This window comes from Lepisosteus oculatus, unplaced genomic scaffold (genome assembly GCF_040954835.1).
Source record: "Lepisosteus oculatus isolate fLepOcu1 unplaced genomic scaffold, fLepOcu1.hap2 HAP2_SCAFFOLD_83, whole genome shotgun sequence".
NCBI classification, from domain to species: Eukaryota; Metazoa; Chordata; class Actinopteri; order Semionotiformes; family Lepisosteidae; genus Lepisosteus; species Lepisosteus oculatus.
Genome location: NW_027168394.1, coordinates 127,063 through 142,592, shown reverse-complemented (window position 1 = coordinate 142,592; position 15,530 = coordinate 127,063). Strand labels below are relative to the sequence as shown.

The 15,530-nt window shown below is 45.7% G+C and overlaps 4 non-coding genes across 4 annotated transcripts; 3 read left to right on the top strand and 1 right to left on the bottom strand.

Annotated features, from left to right (window-relative positions):
- Positions 1-5,643: 5,643 nt before the first annotated feature.
- Positions 5,644-5,760, top strand: LOC138235794 (U5 spliceosomal RNA). The gene has a single exon (XR_011188335.1). It is a non-coding gene; the product is annotated as a U5 spliceosomal RNA (small nuclear RNA).
- A 3,136-nt stretch (positions 5,761-8,896) lies between these two features.
- On the top strand, positions 8,897-8,978 carry trnas-cga (transfer RNA serine (anticodon CGA)). Its single transcript has one exon. It is a non-coding gene; the product is annotated as a tRNA-Ser (tRNA).
- A 2,203-nt stretch (positions 8,979-11,181) lies between these two features.
- Positions 11,182-11,255, bottom strand: trnat-agu (transfer RNA threonine (anticodon AGU)). The gene has a single exon. It is a non-coding gene; the product is annotated as a tRNA-Thr (tRNA).
- A 2,418-nt stretch (positions 11,256-13,673) lies between these two features.
- Positions 13,674-13,747, top strand: trnai-gau (transfer RNA isoleucine (anticodon GAU)). Its single transcript has one exon. It is a non-coding gene; the product is annotated as a tRNA-Ile (tRNA).
- Positions 13,748-15,530: the final 1,783 nt, after the last annotated feature.

Below are 15,530 nucleotides of genomic sequence, written 5' to 3'. Positions count from 1 at the left end.
CTCGGACAAAGACAGTTCCAGCTGTTTAGCTAGATTTAAGGTGAAACTCGATAGGACCAGAACTGCGTTCACAGACACTCCTGTGTTAAGCTGGTTCGCTACCTTAGCTACTAAATCTACTTGCAGCTTCTCAATATCATCAAAGTTCAACTTTTCGATACCACTCCAGTAACCAGGATTGTCGTCGCTAGAAATAGTACTTATAAGCGACTCCACTTCAGACATTTTAGCAGCCATTGTCATTACGTCAGAAAAACTTTAAGAGTATTACTTTTTTTTTTCTTTTTCCAAAATACAGTATGGAATCTAGACACCCGAGCAGATGGATTTCCAATCAGCACACGTTACACTAAACGCTAGAAAACAGGGGGATTTCTTTACGCAGTTATCAGCACACCCGGTATTCGCGTATAGAAGCCGCGGTGCTGTGCTGAACTTCAGTTATTCTGTGCGACTGATTCTCATTTCATTCTAAACTCACCCACCCAGGGACGCCATTAAATGTAATGGTTTGATGGGTTTACTGAGACAATTATTAATTGTAGCAGTAATCACAAGGTTGTTCGTTGGGGCTTTTAGAAAATCAATCGTCAGAACAACTAACAACGCACACACAGGGGTTCAATACACTAGATACATTTATTAATATAAATTGTGCACCAAACATATACTAGTCTGCCTGGATACGAGTGGCAGACCTTACTGTGAGGGTTATCAATATACAAGGTATATAATCCCGAAGAGATGCAAACACAAAGAGATACACAACAGAGAATATATGTCAATATATATCGTTCGGTTACCAAATCGCTAATCAGTGTTATTACCCACTGTTACTCCAAACTCGGAAGTAAATACATTACTCATGAATTAAATTGATAACAACTTGTGTTGAGGTACAATTAAATTCTCGAGACGCAATGTAGAACATGGGGTTTACTTATCCACTGTGTATGGATTTGGAATTTCCCGGCACGAACACCAAACCAGCTGACAGGCTCTGTTGCAGCCTCTGTTCCAGCGGTTGTCCAATGGGCGTTGTCCCGGCGTCCTCTGGCTACCGGCCAACCAGTCAAGGTGCAGCTCGGAGTAGGACGGGCGGAGGAATCTGACTGCGGCGCGCAGGGCAGTCGTTGCTCCGAGGGGATCTACCAGCAGTCCGGCTGGCTGGTAGAAAGTCTCTATGCACAGAGTGTGACCGCGAGTCCTCACAAGTCACTCTTGTGCCTGGGAAGAAGCTGGTTCGTTCCCGGTCCAGCACTGCTTCTGAATAAGCTATTCAGGTTGTCGACGAGGGTCCAACTGTAGGGTCCAACTGTCCAACACAAACACAATCTGTGGCGTTTAGCGTGACAGTCTTGCAGGCATCGTGCTGTCTCACTGCAATACTATACCGCTGGAGGAAACAGTCCATCTGGCCATGAAACTCATTTGAACGTCTAGCTACAGCAACTAACAATATCATGATTTATTCAGGATGTGTGGAATCACCACGTCCGTGCGCACACGTCCTTTCGATGCCAGTCCAACAAGTGCTCCGCATTAGCTGCGTCGGGGCTCCGGGGTGTCGCACCTCACCTCACCTCACCTCACCTCGCACTGCCCCCTCCTTGAATGTCTGCCGCTGGGCATGCCCCACTCTCCTCCGCCTTATCTTATCGCGTGTGAGCACCGACAATGGCCACAATGCCGGGGAATGGCACCTGTAAATTAATTCTCTTCTCTTGCAGCCTGAGATCATGTCCTTCTTTTGGCTCCCTCCAGTTCTGATAAAAAATCTCACTCTTAGATTTGTTAATTTTTGCGGATGAAGCCAAAGAGAAACGATCACAGCACTGCAGAGCTCTGCTAATTGAGGCATTGTCAGAGAGGAGCAGGGTCATCCATGTATAGAGATGTCTTTACCTCTCCTCCCCCACTTCCAGGCACTGGTATCCCATTAATGGCCTGATCCTGGCGCAAGGCACAGGCTAAGGGCTCCATAGCCAAAACGAATAACAAGGGGGATAATGGGCAGGCCTGCCTCACCTCTGAACAGACTTCAAAGGGGTGTGATCTATTGCCATTAACCATTACTCTGCTGTTGCTACCTGTGTACAGCAGGTTAATCCACTTTCTCATGATGGGGCAAAAATTCATGTGCTCAAGTACCAATGTTAAGTACTGCCGGTTTAGGCGGTCAAAGGCCTTTTCTAGGTCTACACCTAAAATGCACAGAGGGAGGGAGCGATCCTCTGAGTACAGACAGACATCCCTCAACAAGGCCAGGTTGTCGCTCATCAGGCGTCCTGCTATCCCACAAGTCTGTTCTTTCCCTACCAGTGAGGCCACTACATTTTGTAGGCGCAGGAAAAGGGCTTTGGACAGGATCTTAGTGTCCACGCCTAACAGGCTGAGGGGTCTCCAGTTCTTTATGTCATTCTTTGCTCCTTTCTTAAACAAGAGAGAGATAGTGCCTTCTCTTAAGGAGTCAGGCAGCAATTCTGTCTTATAGCTTCGCTCGAATAGGAGCAGTAGCGGATCCTGAAGCAGATCCCAAAAGGTGCAATAAAATTCTTTAGGGAGCCCGTCAGCACCCGGAGTTTTCCTCTTCTGTAAGCTCTCCATAGCCTGTCTCAGCTCTTCTATTGTCAAATCCCTCTCAAGTACTTCCCTATCTTCTTCACTCAAAACGTTTTCTAGCTTTGAGGTAAAAAAATGAATTTCTTCATCCTTTACCTCTGTAGAGCTGTACAGTCTTGAGTAGAAGGCCTTGGTGCAGGAGAGGATAGCACTCGGCTCTGTTCTCTCTCGTCCCTCCTCATCAACTACACTTTCCATGACAGACTTGGAGCCTACCACTTTCCTGAAAAAGAAGCGAGTACACTTCTCATTTTCTTCCAAGAACTGCACTCTGCTTCTTAACAGCACTCCTCGACTACTTTCTTCGGCTATGCTCCGGATGTCCTTTTTTAAAAGGGTGATATCCTCGAGCACAGCGAAGCCACTGTGCAGCATCGTGTAGAGACGCTGCAGCTGCCTCTGTTTCCTGGCTAGCACTCCTCTCCGTCTGGCAGCAGCCTTCCTTCCCTCAGCCATGAAAAAGGCCTTTGTCCTCATCTTCACCTCCTCCCACCACTCTCCTACTGACCCGTACAGACACTGCAAGGACAGCCACTGTGATAGTTTCTCCTTGTAGCGGGATACTACCCCCTCGTTCTCTAGCAGCTTAGTGTTGAGTTTCCATAGGCCTGGGCCAAAGACAGTCCCGCCCTTGAGTTCCACTCTACACCCTAAAGCCTGATGATCTGAGAAGAAGACAGGCTGAAGAGTGACCCCAACAACTTTCACTCTCTCTGAGACAAAGCAATAGTCAATTCTGGAGCTGCTATTCCTCCCTGACCATTTATATCCTGCTGTTGTGGGATATATACATCTATATGTGTCTGAGAGTTTAAAGTCTTGAACTAAGTTTTGCAGGGCCAGTGAGCTGGAATCCAATTTTATCGGAGAGCTAGACTGCCTGTCTGTGTGCTCTAAGATACAATTAAAATCCCCTCCCACTATCACGTCTGTGCTACTTAACAATAGGGGAGAGAGTGCCTTGAGTAGCTCCACCCTTCCTCCCACGTCAGTAGGACAATACACATTGATTAGCCGCAGGTTAACGGTCCCCCATTCCACATCCACACACAGCAACCTGCCATCTATGACCCTCTGAATACTTTTCAATTTGAAAGCCCATCCTTTGAAAAGAATGGCCACGCCAGAGGCTCTGTTGTTATTGTCCCCTGACCAAACAGAAGGCCCTTTATCCCACCTATCTTCAAAGCTTTTATACCTCTCTTGATAGGCTAAAGCACACTCCTGCAACATCAACACATCTCCCTCTCTCTGCTGGAGGTAATCAAAGACACACTGGCATTTAACTCTGTCATTGATACCTCTGGTGTTAAGAGAAATTATGTTTAGAGCCATATTACATAAGAAAGTGGAACCAGTCTTTACAAAACACATTTCTCTTCGGTCTCACCTGTTACCTTCTCTTTTTCTTTTTCTTCTTACCAATTTCCTGCCAGCCATCCTCTGAATGAGCCTTCATCAGGGTGGCAGCAGTAAAAGCGTTCACGGAGTCCATTTCAAGGAAGGGGGTAGAAGGAGGGGTGGAGGGGTTCCAGCTGTCCCTATCGCCATGCTCTCCTTCCTCCTCGCTCGGGGAGAAAACAGAGTCATTTTTCCTTTTCCTCAAGTCCAGCTCCTGGTAGCACTGAGGGGAAAGGGGTGCAGCCGATGCACCAGTCTCCTCTTCCCCCTCACCCACCAGCTGTTGCAGATCCTCCGTGACGGACTGGATGGAGGAGAGGAGGGCATCTGTAGCACTTGCAGAGTCTGAGAAAAGCAGCTCCGCTGAATCCTGGGTATCGTCGTTGGACCCGCTCCACCGGTGGGGGCCCCACAATGGCCCTCGTTCTGAGGAGCAGGAGTGGGGGAGGGGTCCTCGCTGTTCTCTGGGGTTTTCAAACCCTCGTGCTTGTCTGGTGCAGTCTGCGGTTGTGGGAGCGTAGTGGATTTCTCTTCCACCGGCCCCGGAGCCACAGCAGGACTGATCCTGGCTGGAGGCTGAGACTCTTTGTTCAACAAGGGTTCTTTGTTTGACTTGTTGTTTGCTTTGGCTTTTCGGGCCAGTTTGGCTGAAACAAGCACTGCCTCATCCTTTCTCATTTTGAGTTTATTGGCGTAGGCGTGAGGGCAGTTCTTAAAAACGTGTCCTTCCGAGCCACATAAATTGCACTTTGGCAGCATTGAACAGTCAGAGGCTAAATGTCCCTGTTTGCCACAGGTCTTGCAGCATTTCACAGTGCAGGACGATGCCAGGTGTCCCACAGCACCACAGCGCCGACGCACCTTTGGTTGTCCCACATAAAAAACATAGCCATTGCAGGCGCCCAGCCGGATTGTAGAGGGCAGGTGCCTTAAGCCTCCATTTACATTGTCCGGTAGCAAGCGAACCTCGAATTTCCTTGCTCCTGTTTTTATACCGTCAACATCTCTAACCTCAGTTCCATGGTGGACTGTGCAGTACTGCTTAAGCCAGGTGTGAATGTCCTCCGTCTTTGCCATTTCCGAGAACATAACAACATGCACCGTTTTCCTCTCTCTCTGTGTCAGAGGCTGCAAGTTGATCTTCTCAAGGGCAGGAACTTTCCCTCTTTTTGCCTCAAACACATCCACACATTGTTCAAACAGAGAATAGGTAGCAAAAACAACCTCAAATGCTTTCTGACCTGGGAGAGCGAAGATGAAATCCAAGTGCCGAGGTTCAAAGCCAAGTTCCTTCTGTAACACTTTTCTGCCTAACTGCATACGATCCATGAAGAGGTCATCCAAAAGCTCAAAACGTACAGCATTCTTGCGGGATCCAAAGGTTGCCATCTCAAACTGCAAAACAAACACTGCTTCCAGAAAACAAGAAAACAATCCAACTACACCAACTACAGGCTGATCAAGGTATCTCCCCTGCCAGGTAAGCCGAGAGCCGCAGGCGATGAGCCCGGAGCTGAACGGGCCCCACTGGCTCGTTTGTAAGGCCAGGTGCATTGCCAACCACGACCGGCAGGGCAGAGGGCTTGAAGGCGGCCTGGGCTCCTGCAGCTGTCCAGCCACGCACTCTGGTTTCTCTTCATCTCGTACAAATCTTTTGCCTTTTACTAAAGATTTCCATGGAGAGGAGCATGAATGAGTTCCATACAATTTTTGTGCTTCCCTGCCTTCGGGTGGGGCGCAGCTGGGCTGGTCAAAGAGAGAAAACAAAACCGCTCACAATCGCTCTTACAATGCAGTAAGTAGCACAGGCTACTTAGGGAGTAGGCTGATGTGTTTAAAAACAACCAGCGCCAGGCAGGAGTCGAACCTCCAAACTCCTAATCCATAGTCAGACACATTATCCATTGCACCACTGACCCTGGTGTGACATTGCAGGACTGTAACCCAGTGAGCTTAGCACTGCAACTAGTAAAATATTACCCCCGGTCCATTCTTTTCCAAAAGTGAGAAACACCTGTTTTCTACATTTTGTCTGTTTTAAAATCATATCTCTTTAAACCAAACCAAGAGTTTGTCTTTTGCACTGATATTCTGATTCATTTCGATTTCAAAGAAAAAAAAACATTACCTTCCAAAGCATCATAAAATTGTCCCTTCCTCCAGACTCTACTTCTCTCTTGTAGAAGTACAGCAGACCTTTCCAGGTGAGCAGATCACAGAGTCCGAAATGAGCTTCCTCCATCAAGCAAAGTACCTGAACATGACTCTGTCATCATAAAAGCGCCCCTGTAATAAAGAAATTAAATCCGAAATCAAGAGGGCAGTTGCCTACTGAAGTTCAAGAAGTCATAAATTTTAACCTAGCAACACATTAAAGGCTGCATCTATACAAGTACGATTCTAGAAATGCTCACCAGATTACGTTTTAAGAAAGAACTGCGCCTCAGGTTCCGCCGAGATCTTAACTCGGATGGCAGGATTCAGAGTCTGGAGTGTGGAATGATGGCGCACGGAGGGTCCACATACTGTGGATCCCTCAGTGATCTTCCGCGTGTTCAAACCGCCAGCGTGTGACTCCCCTGTCCCCGTGACCTCATTGCTCTGCTCTCGCCTCTGTGCAACTGTGCCCGACTCATGGTAAAGTGGAAAAAAATATGCCCTCAACGTGAGATTTACACTGGAGTGAGGATAGTTGTTACCTTCTTATCGTTGAAACGGATGTATGTGATATGGCGACTAGGTTCTTCTCCATTAGCAGGCTTAAGGTTAAAGAAAAAAACATTGCTGACTTCTTTTTTTTTTGCCAGCCGCGAGCGCTGATTAGCGAGGTTTGTATTTCATATTTTGCAAGTTGCATCCATTTTAAGAAAAACAAGTCGTTCAAGACAGGAAATGAATACTTGCATTTAATTAAGTCTAGACGTATGCGGTTGTCCATAATGACCAGTTCTGTTAGAGAACACAGAACAAAAAAAGGCACCACTGGGATTCAGACCCAGGATCTCTTGTTTACTAAACAGGCGCTTTAACCAACTAAGCCACGGCGCCCTGGGAGTGCTGTCTTTTTGCAGCCACTTGGACACACCACTCAGACACATCTGCATTCGGTGTGTGCTCCGCCTGCTCGCTGAGCAAGTTGCCACCTTTACATACAATAGCAACATCGACACCAAGAGAAAGGATGACAAATGGCTTTTATCTGGAACTTTTCATGTCCAAGGAGCTCAATGTGCTTTCTGTGTACAACAGGGCCACTGAACTCCACACTGGCCACTGAACCACAATAGTGGCTTGCTGGCTTGACATCTCCCAAGGAAAATGTTGAAATCGCATGTGGAACAGGAAAATGACCCTCGAGTATGAGGGAAAAAAAAGAAAAAGATCAACTGGAGTGCGCCAACCCATGTCAGGACAGCCCAGTTTTGTTGACGAGGTGGCCGAGTGGTTAAGGCGATGGACTGCTAATCCATTGTGCTCTGCACACATGGGGTCGAGTCCCATCCTTGTCGCTCTCCTTGTCTGACACTTGTGCCCGTTCGGTGTTGGCCCTCCTGTTCTTTGCTCCGGTACTAGAGCCGTACATTTTCTAGCGGTGGCTGAACATGGTATAGTAGCCTAACGTCGGTATCGAGCAGTGACAGTAACAGTATTTACATGCCCGTGCTGCCAAGTGGCTCTGGGTTGATACCGCGTTTTCACTTACTTGCAACGCAAACGGAGAAAGCGATTTTTGACAGTCTCTCGAGAGACTGCACTAGGTGTTTAGGGATAGACTTTGTCAGTTCCCCCTGGGATGATGGCCTCTCAAATAGTTTGTGATTCCTCTAGACGTTTATACAGTAGAAGCCTGCTTCGTGGCTTAAATCCAAGCTAATGTAACGAGTTAGAGGTCTGATGCAGAACTGCGAATTCAATGAACGGGAACAGTACAGTACATTGCACTGTATGTGTGAGGAAAGCTGCCCCCTTCTGTCCTTGTCGACCGAACAGAGGACTGTAAAGGATACCGCCAAGAAACTTTAGGATGCTGGTTGGAATACAGCTCCAAAGAAGCCCCTTTGGGTGTTATGTCATCAAAAAGTAAGAACAGCGACTCTCCCTTTGATCAAATGCGCAACAGAGCTGTTTTCCGTGGAGCAGGTTTCAGACCCGTAGACCTGTTTTATTTGTAGGGCAGGGCGCATTCCCAAATGCGAATCTCCTGTTTTAGAAATGCTTTGGGCGGCGTGAAGTGAAAATAAGAAATGGACTCCAGATGCACATGGAAGCAATCAAGTGTTTCATCCGAGCTGTTTCAAAGACTGCTCAAAAGCTTTCCTTTCACAGAGGCACAACGATTAATGATGGGGGTGCACCCTTCAATGCGCCTTACGACTCTAGGGAGTGATTGAGACGATTCGTAGCGTGTGCTAATTTCCCTCTATTTCCCGTGTTGCAGTGGTAGGATGACGTAAATTCCTGCTTCGACACGTAATGGCATTATAATCAAGTGCAAGAGCTGAGGGCTTTAGTTTTGTTTCGTTTTCCATGGCGTTTGTAAGCACGCAAATCAAAGGCAATTCCTGTGTCTAACAGGAATGTAAATGCTTTTGAAAGTGCAGTGTGGTGCAGCTTGTAAAATCCTTATCCACATTTGTGGTTTGTTGTTGTTTTTTTTGTCTGCCAAAACTGCATTTTGACATCCGGACGGGGAGACTTTATCATTTGAACGTGAAGCCAGCCTTAAACCCTCTGAGGCGTGTCTGTCTGCCGGCACGTATTTTGTCAAAGGTATTTATTTTTTTTTAACGGAGAGCGACTTTGAAAAGGTTTCCGCAGCCACGTCGCACTCCGTGTTAGATTAAAGGAGGAATGCGGCGATGGCGAACTCGCTGTAGTCGTGGCCGAGTGGTTAAGGCGATGGACTCGAAATCCGTTGGGGACTCCCCGCGCAGGTTTGAATCCTGCCGACTATGGCGTCTGCCGCACGTCTCCTTATGCCTGCGCGGCAAAGGCGAAGTGCCGCTTCTCCTTTCCTGGTACTATAAAAACGCTAAATCGCTTGGCCCCGCTGCCATGGAAATGAGTTCTTCAGATAACCACACATCTTGCGTTCGCACCTCTGGTGTTGTACTTATGCCTTTGAAAACCTAATGAATAAAACTGAAAGAACCGACACAATATATAGGTGCTCGTAAAGCACGCATTAAAGAACTGTTAACAGCAAGGGTTTCAGTGGGTTAACTGAGGAGAAGGCGTGATCGCTAATTGTTGACATTGTATTTGGTGTTAGAAACATTCTTACTGTGCATGACGTGGAACAAATGTAGCCACAGAAATTGCATCACGCTTTCATGTATGCTATTGCAGACACCAACGTTGCCTAGATAGAAAACCGAAATAGCCGTGGGTTTGCTTGCTGGTCTGCAGGATCTCTCTTCAAATCTCTATCATTTGTCAATGGAAGTAAAAGGCGCTGCAATCTCATACGTTCAGAATTAAACCCGCAGCTGTTGTTCGACTTTATTTCTTGACTAATTACAACTTAGTGTCGCAAGAGCAGTTACATAAACTTGTCTGGTATATTTGAACACAAATGCCGTTCTTCAATTAAAACTAACAGTACATTGTCAGGGACATTCAGTTCTATACAAACAAGAGACAGACAAGAGAATATTTCTACCTTTCATGTGGACTACGTGTTGACTTAATGATCGGAATAATTGAAAAGTTCGGGTTCATAGCCGATGCAGTGCGTGCTAATTAGAACAACAGCAACGCTGAGCTCTCAGCACCGTACTGAGCCCAGGTGATTTCCTAAAGCTGTCAGGTGCAGTTCATTTACATGAAGGAAATCTCTTACTGAGTACGATTACAATGCAGTAAGTAGCTCAGACTACTTAGGGGAGTAGCCCGATGCGTTTAAAAACGACCCGAGCCAGGCAGGAGTCAAACTTACAATCTCCTGATTCGTAGTCAAACGCGTTATCTATTGCGCCACTGGCCGTCGTGTGACATTGCAGGACTGCAACCCGGTGAGCTCAGCACTGCAACTAGTAAACTATTACCCCCGGTCCATTCTTTTCCAAAAGTGAGAAACACCTGTTTTCTACATTTTGTCTGTTTTAAAACCATATTTCTTTAAACCAAACCAAGAGTTTGTCTTTTGCACTGATATTCTGATTCATTTCGATTTCAAAGAAAAAAAAACCTACCTTCCAAAGCATCATAAAATTGTCCCTTCTTCCAGACTCTACTTCTCTCTTTTAGTAGTACAGCAGACCTTTCCAGGTGAGCAGATCACAGAGTCCGAAATGAGCTTCCTCCATCAAGCAAAGTACCTGAACATGACTCTGTCTTCATAAAAGCGCCCCTGTAATAAAGAAATTGAATCTGAAATCAAGAGGGCAGTTACCTACTGAAATACAAGAAGTCATCAATTTTAACCTAGCAACACATTAAAGGCTGCATCTATACAAGTACGATTCTAGAAATGCTCACCAGATTACGTTTTAAGAAGGAACTGCGCCTCAGGTTCCGCCGAGATCTTAACTCGGATGGCAGGATTCAGAGTCCGGAGTGCGGACTGATGGCGCACGGAGGGTCCATATACTGTGGATCCCTCAGTGATCTTCCGCGTATTCAAACCGCCAGCATGTGACTCCCCTGTCCCAGTGACCTCATTGCTCTGCTCTCTCCTCTGTGCAGCCGAGCCCGATTCACGGTAAAGTGAAAAAAAAGATGCCTTCAACGTGAGATTTACTCTGGAGCAAGGATAGATGTTACCTTTTTATCATTGAACAGGATGTATGTGATGTGGCGACTAGGTTCAATTTTGTATCCTCTTTAAAAGATTAAGAACTGGGGTGAGCGTGATTTACCACCCTTTCAGCTAAGAACCCGACGTGCGCACCGTTTAAGCTGCATAGACTCGGTTGTTTAACTCTTCTCCATTAGCAGGGTTAAGGTTAAAGAAAAAAAACATTGCTGACTTCTTTTTTTTTTTGCCAGCCGCTAGCACTGATTAGCAAGGTTTGTATTTCATGTTTTGCAAGTTGCATCCATTTTAAGAAAAACAAGTCGCGTTAAAGACAGGAAATGAATACTTGCATTTAATTAGGTCTAGCTGTAGGCGGTTGTCCATAATGACCAGTTCTGTTCGAGAACACAGAACAAAAAAGGCACCGCTGGGATTCGGACCCAGGATCTCCTGTTTACTAGACAGGCGCTTTAACCAACTAAGCCACGGCGCCCTGGGAGTGCTGTCGTTTTGCAGCCACTTGGACACACCACTCAGACACATCTGCATTCGGTGTGTGCTCCGCCTGTTCGCTGAGCAAGTTGCCACCTTTACATACAATAGCAACATCGACACCAAGAGAAAGGATGACAAATGGCTTTTATCTGGAACTTTTCATGTCCAAGGAGCTCAATGTGCATTCTGTGTACAACAGGGCCACTGAACTCCACAATGGCCACTGAACCAGTGGCTTGCTGGCTTGACATCTCCCAAGGAAAATGTTGAAATCGCATGTGGAACAGGAAAATGACCCTCGAGTACGAGGGAAAAAAAAGAAAAAGATCATCTGGAGCGCTGCAACCCATGTCTGGACAGCCCAGTTTCCTAGACGAGGTGGCCGAGTGGTTAAGGCGATGGACTGCTAATCCATTGTACTCTGCACGCATGGGTTTGAGTCCCATTCTCGTCACTCTCCATGTGTGCCCGTGTGCCTTTGGCCCTCCTGTTGTTTGCTCCAGTACTAGAGCCGTACATTTCCTAGTGGTGGCTGAACATGGTATAGTAGGCTAACGTCAGTATCGAGCAGTGACAGTAACAGTATTTACGTGCCGCTGCTGCCAAGTGGCTCTGGTTTGAGACCGCGTTTTCACTTACTTGCAACGCAAACGGAGAAAGCGGTTTTTGACAGTCTCTCGAGAGATTGCGCTAGGTGTTTAGGGATAGACTTTGTCAGTTCCCCTGGGATGATGGCCTCTCAAATAGTTTGTGATTTCTCTAGACGTTTATAGACTAGAAGCCTGCTTCATGGCTTAAATCCAAGCTAAGGAAACGAGTTAGAGGTCTGATGCAGAACTGCGAATTCAATGAACGGGAACACTACAGTACATTGCACTGTGTGTGTGAGGAAAGCTGCCCCCTTCTGTCCCTTGTCGACCGAACAGAGGACTGTAAAGGATACCGCCAAGAAACTTTCGGATGCTGGTTGGAATCCAGCTCCAAAGAAGCCCCTTTGGGTGTTATGTCATCAAAAAGTAAGAACAGCGAATCTCCCTTTGATCAAAAGCGCAACAGAACTGTTTTCCGTGGAGCAGGTTTCAGACCCGTAGACCTGTTTTATTCGTAGGGCAGGGCGCATTCCCAAACACGAATCTCCTGTTTTAGAAATGCTTTGGGCGGCGTGAAGTGAAAATAAGAAATGGGCTCCAGATGCACATGGAAGCAATCAAGTGTTTCATCCGAGCTGTTTCAAAGACTGCTCAAGAGCTTTCCTTTCACAGAGGCGCAACGATTAATGATGGGTGTGCACCCTTCAATGCGCCTTACGACTCTAGGGAGTGATTGAGACATACGTAGCGTGTGCTCATTTCCCTCTATTCCCCGTATTGCAGTGGTAGGATGACATAAATTCCTGCTTCGACACGTAACAGCATTATAATCAAGTGCAGGAGCTGAGGGCTTTAGTTTTGTTTCGTTTTCCATGGCGTTCGTAAGCGCGCAAATCAAAGGCAATTCCTGCGTCTAACAGGAATGTAAATGCTTTGGAAAGTGCAGTGTGGTGCAGCTTGTAAAATCCTTGTCCACATTTGTGGTTTGTTGATGTTTTTTCTGTCTGCCAAAGTTCCATTTTGACATCCGGACGGGGAGACTTTATCATTTGAACGTGAAGCCAGCCTTAAACCCTCTGAGGCATGTCTGTCTGCCGGCACGTATTTTGTCAAAGGTATTTATTTTTTTTTAACGGAGAGCGACTTTGAAAAAGTTTCCGCAGCCACCTCGCACTCTGTGTTAGATTATAGGAGGAATGCGGCGGGGGTGAGCTTGCTGTAGTCGTGGCCGTGTGTTTAAGGCGATGGACTTGAAATCCGTTGCGAACTCCCTGCACAGGTTTGAATCCTGCCGACTATGGCGTCTGCCACACGTATCCTTGTGCCTCCCCGGCAAAGGCGAAGTGCCGCTTCTCCATTCCTGGTACTATAAATACGCTGAATCACTTGGCCCTGCTGCCATGGAAATGAGTTCTTCAGATAACCACACATCTTACGTTCGCGCCTCTGGTGCTCTACTTATGCCTTTGAAAACCTAATGAATAAAGCTGAAAGAACTGACACATTATGTAGGTGTTCTTAAAGCACGCAGTAAAGAACTGTTAACAGCAAGGGTTTCAGTGGGTTAACTGAGGAGAAGGCGTGATCGCTAATTGTTGACTTTTTATTTGGTGTTAGAAACACTCTTACTGTGCATGACGTGCAACAAATGTAGCCACAGAAATTGCATCACGCTTTCATGTATGCTATTGCAGACACCAACGTTGCCTAGATAGAAAACCGAAATAGCCGTGGGTTTGCTTGCTGGTCTGAAGGATCTCTCTTCGAATTGCTATCATTTGTCAATGGAAGTAAAAGGCGCTGCACAGAGAGGACCACTGTCGTGAGGCCGGTTAGCTCAGTTGGTTAGAGCATGGTGCTGATAACGTCAAAGTCGTGGGTTCGAGCCCCTTACTGGCCAGGTCCTTTTCTCCTCTCTTACCAAAGCTGTTAGGTTCCTTTCCGTGGTGAGATGGGTTGTCATGCAACGCTGCCACATAGTGCCGACAGACAATTAAATGACAAAAATGAAGAGAGTTAAAGCAGCTGGAGAGGTTCTCTTACAACTTTTGAGCTGACACAGTTTTGGAAAATGTTTCCTTCACGCTGCACTGTACCATATAGGCAGCCAAGTGTCTCCAAAACAAAACAGAATTGACAGTCATATAATGTCCATTAACCCCGGTTTTAAACGCAGCATCATGTCTGCCATCATAAGAATATGAGTCCAATATTTTAGAATATAGTCAGAATGAATTCTAACCTTACCTGTGGTGTCTTTGATCCCTTTTGCTCAATGCATGGTGTACGTACTGCATACATGTGTCTTGAGAATGAGGAATGGGCCCCTGAGACAGTCATTTGCCTGTTTCACAAATGATCGTATTTTACTAGAGATTCTGTTTGGGATTCAGATGTGCATTCAGACAGCAATCCCTTTCAAGAAATGATACGTTCTGGATGAGGTCAAAGGTGCTGGAACACTGTATTTAGGATGTGTTTGCAGTGATTGTGTGTCTCCTGCTTCAACGCAGTGATATATAGATGTGCTCCTGTAATTTATTGGTACAAGCCCAGGGCAGTAAGCAGTCTGAGGATTTATTTCCAGACGGCATAGAACAGTGAAGCAGTGAAGTAGTGCAACACACTGGATCATTATATTATTAGAATCTATTCTACTTAAATTATTACATTATACACAACTTGAGTTCATTTTAAAAATTAAAAGGTAATGAAAGGAATGCATTTTCATGAGAAAGATAATACCGATTTTTCATGTGATAATCTTCCTTATATCATGTCGTGCATCATTTGGACACTTTGTGGGCTTGAAATACAAAGAAAATCATGTTCTATGGTACAAGACAAATACAAAACTTAAGTTTTTATTTTAATTAGATTTGTTTATTAAGCATAAGCAATCATTTATTACATTAATATATGTGAAAATGACATTTTAGCACCATAATATTACATACAGGTCTCTAGCTTCAACACAGTGATATATGCTCAGTGATTTATTGGTACATGCCCAGGGCAATAATCAGAATTAGTATTTATTTCCATACGGGCTACAGGTAGTGTTGTGAAATACTTCAACACACTGGATCGCAGATTTAGACCCCCTGCACTCTTACTCCTTAAAAACCAAAGAAATGAAGATATGTAGCAATCACATTGTAACAGGGGTGACAGTGACTTAATGCTTATACTAGTGGACTTCTGGTACCTTTAGGGTACGGTGTTCCCTGAAGGGCTCTCAAACCCCGCATTTCAGATGCCTAGCTGTATCGCTGATGTGTTGCACCTCAGAATCACTTTTAAACCTTACCTCTGGTATCTTTAATCCCTATTGCTCAACGCATGGTGAAAGTATTGCATAAATGTGTCTGAAAATGAGCAATGGGCACCTGAGAAACTCATTTGCCTGTTTCACAAATGATCATATTTGACTAGAGATTCTGTTTGGGATTCAGTTGTGCATTCTGACAGCAATCTCTTTCAAAAAATGATTTTACCTTATCGCAGCTTTGCCCTTCTTGCCTCTTTGGACAATATCTCCATCTTGTGGTCGTTGTTGGTAATGTCTAGACAATATCTCCATCTTGTGGTCGTTGTTGGTAATGTTTTCTTATGCCCTTTTTTATTTCAATTCTCTATTAGTTGATTCTAGAATCTCTACAATAGAGTTGAAAACATCAGTT